This window comes from Agelaius phoeniceus, chromosome 4 (genome assembly GCF_051311805.1).
Source record: "Agelaius phoeniceus isolate bAgePho1 chromosome 4, bAgePho1.hap1, whole genome shotgun sequence".
NCBI classification, from domain to species: domain Eukaryota; kingdom Metazoa; phylum Chordata; class Aves; order Passeriformes; family Icteridae; genus Agelaius; species Agelaius phoeniceus.
The window spans coordinates 9,177,260-9,180,490 of NC_135268.1; the positions used below are offsets into that span (position 1 = coordinate 9,177,260).

At 38.7% G+C, this 3,231-nt stretch overlaps 1 long non-coding RNA gene across 1 annotated transcript; it reads right to left on the bottom strand.

Annotated features, from left to right (window-relative positions):
- Nucleotides 1–208: 208 nt before the first annotated feature.
- LOC143693847 (uncharacterized) lies at nt 209–1,763 on the bottom strand. Its single transcript, XR_013181829.1, has 3 exons — nt 1,657–1,763; nt 991–1,067; nt 209–264 (listed from the first exon to the last, which is right to left on the bottom strand). It is a non-coding gene; the product is annotated as an uncharacterized LOC143693847 (long non-coding RNA).
- Between the last annotated feature and the right edge of the window lie 1,468 nt (nt 1,764–3,231).

Here is a 3,231-nt window from a genome sequence, read left to right on the forward strand (position 1 = left end):
AATTTATTACTAATTGCACATTAGTAATAAGTACCACAGTACAGGTATTGGACCACATAAAGAATGGGTGTTCAGAGCACTTCTTTTCTGTCTTCTGATGGAGATCAATGATTACACACACTGCAGAAGTTTAATTGCATCCTCCATTTTGAGAGGTAAATGGTCAGGAGCAAATAATTTCTTCATTGACTGCATCTTGTCTTCACCTTTTCATTTATTAAAAAACAAGGGTAGTTGCATGTTCCAGCCCCAGAGAAAATTATGCTGCCAAAAAGATACAAAAACTGTCTAAAAACAGCCTAAATCTTAGACTTCTTGGGCATTCTGCTCCAGTCAAAAGAAACAAGCAAAATACACTAAACTGCATTATCTGCTGCTTGGCATGTAGAGTGATGAAGTATTATCACTTCAGAACCCAATTTCTCGGGTCAGCTTTATCTGAACTCTCCTATTATTTTCTTATACACTGGATTCTATGTGCAGTGCTTGAGAATGAGAATGACTACATTAAAATGATTTAATGTACAAGCATTATTAACAGTATCTGGAGGAAGTCAGTTTTGTTTTAAAAGACCAGTTAAGTGTACGTTAGACTCATTGGGGAATTTTGATCTTAACCCAGCAAAGCATCTTAAGAGGTTTAAGTCTCTCATATGCTTAAGACCAAATGTTTGCAAAGATGTTTTGCCTGTCTGGAGCTTGTAATAGCTCCACATATGCTGATAATTAATAATCTGTGTATATTTTTCATTATTGGATTTTTGTAAAAGCTGCAGGAGGTTTTTTAGACTTGTCATAGACAGTCATCAAAAAGTAAGGCAGCCTTAAAGCATTTAAGACTGTTTGGGTCTGGTAACAGCAGATGTATAATGTTGGTTCAGCAGAATAGCATAAAAGTCCTGGTGTTGACCAGAATATCCAATTACAGATGGAGAGCCTCCTGGGTAAGGAGCCTGGTGCAGAATTAAAACTTCCAGGGCATTCACTTACTTGGCTGGTGGTCACTGGAGGGATTTATTCCATAACAGTTTCTGCAAGTTTAACTCAAAGTGCTGCTTATAGCTGTCCTAAAACAGAAGCCCAGACAGAATCACAGAATTGTTACACTTGGAAAATACGTCTGAGATCATGAAGTACAACCATTAAACCAGCACTGCCAAGTACACTCCTAAACCATAGTTTTAGTGACCCTAAGGGCCGTATCCACACATTTTTTGAACGCTTCCAGGGCCAATGATTCAAAAACTTCCCAACAGGACAAGTAGCACAGGGCCCTGTTTCTCTCAATGAGGGGAAGATGTCTGGGACAGAGATTATATCATTCCACCTATCCAAAACAAATTTTTATTTTTCTCATTTCTTAAATATTTCAATTAAGTAGGTATTAAGCTGACTGCTTTTTCTTTGAAAGCAAGACTAATATGTCTCAAACCACCATGTTCAGAGAAGAAGAAATTCACAGTGCCTGTAAATGTACATTCTGCAGCTGGAACTGAAACTGAAACACCTGAAGGAACACCTGCCCTCTACTTTAGCTGAGGCAGGATCCAGAGAGATGGGAAGCAAAGGATATGGGCACAACTTTACAAATTAAGGGCATGCCCAGAAGTCCCCAGAATTCCTAAATACCACTTGCTGGCATCTAGGCCACCACACCTTTGCTGCAGGAGGGAGCTGAACCTGGTAAAACCACTGACATTGTGCCTGTCACTGCCACAGTATTTCTTCCAGATACACAGAAGTCACCCATTTGCAGTCCTGAGGAGCATCCACCTTCTGAATCCCTGCAAGACATCAAGAAAAACCTTGAGGTGGTGCTGGGACCCATCATGTGAAAACCAAAAAGGCAAGACAGTGATGCTGTGATCATATTAAAACCAGAGGGGAAAGGTGTCCCCATGGCCAGGACAGGGGCATCCAGTCTGCTGGAGGCTTTTGTGTATGCTAAGTTTCTTCCACTATGTGATCACAGAATCATTTATATATTCTGTTTACTAAAATTTAGGAGACAAAATGGAAAGAAGTCTTATTTCATACCTCCAAAGAGGAGCTCCTATAAGCTAACATCCTTACATAAGACTGTACAAAACCACATTTCCTCCAAAATTACCACATTTGACAAATTATATTGTTTCATTACCTGGAGGGTAACCTTAGTGAAGTCAGTGTAAATCAGGCTTTCCACTCTTGGGTTTACCTGTAACACTCTACTCCCAGCTCAGGAACTCTGATCCTCTACAAATACCGCAGAAGAAAATACACCAGTTCCAACAATTCAACATATCCCAAGAAAATATTTGTTGGCCTATAACTTTGATTTCAGGACATTACTTATAACAACTTACAATGAGTGACTAAATGATAGAAAATAATGAACATGTCTACATTCACCTTACACATCTAAGCAAAAAGTGTTTTTCTGGCCACAATATGCAGGGGATGTCCAAATGCAGTAAAAGGGGGTAGTGTCATTCTGTACCTCACTCCCCAAAGTTCACTGAAAACCAGAGAGAAGTGCTGAGGTGATGATTTCCCCCTGGGGAATACAGGCATCTATCAGGTCTGTGGAGCTTGCTTGTCACAAGCACAAAAAAAAAGCCATTCCATTTGTAGAGCTGAGACAGAAGTGCCAGGGTGGGATGGTGGGCATGTTCCAGAGCAGTATGTTAATTTTCAAGTGGTCTATCTTATGTAAACACTCACAAATCCAAGACAAGAATCATAATAAACAATCTCTGAATGAAAAACTCAACCATTAAAAACTTTGGATACATGGGGAAAATCAATTTGATACACAAAGAACTTAAGTTATGTAGTCACACAAACACCTCCAAGGATTTGTTTAACCTTTCAGTTCTCATAGACATTTTAGCAGAAGTTTAATCTCACATTAATATTAAATCTAACAACTTGCTAGAGGTTGTTTTAAATGCTGTTTTAAAAACAGCTTCTAATGTCAACCAGGTAAAGCTGTCCAGCTCTCTAAAAGAAAAGGCATCACAAAAATCAGTCAGTTCTGATCTCTCCCTTATTGACATGCAGAGAAAGAAACACTTGCTTATAATAATAGGAGTTCCTTTCATGCAGAGATAGTGGAAGCTTTCAAAGGATAAATAATTCATAGTTTCCAACTCTGAGAATAAATTTGTTCTTTTCCTGTTTTACTTACCTTTAAGATACAACACCTTAAGAAAAAAGAGAAAAGGAGACCTCTCTTTGCTTCTAAGCATA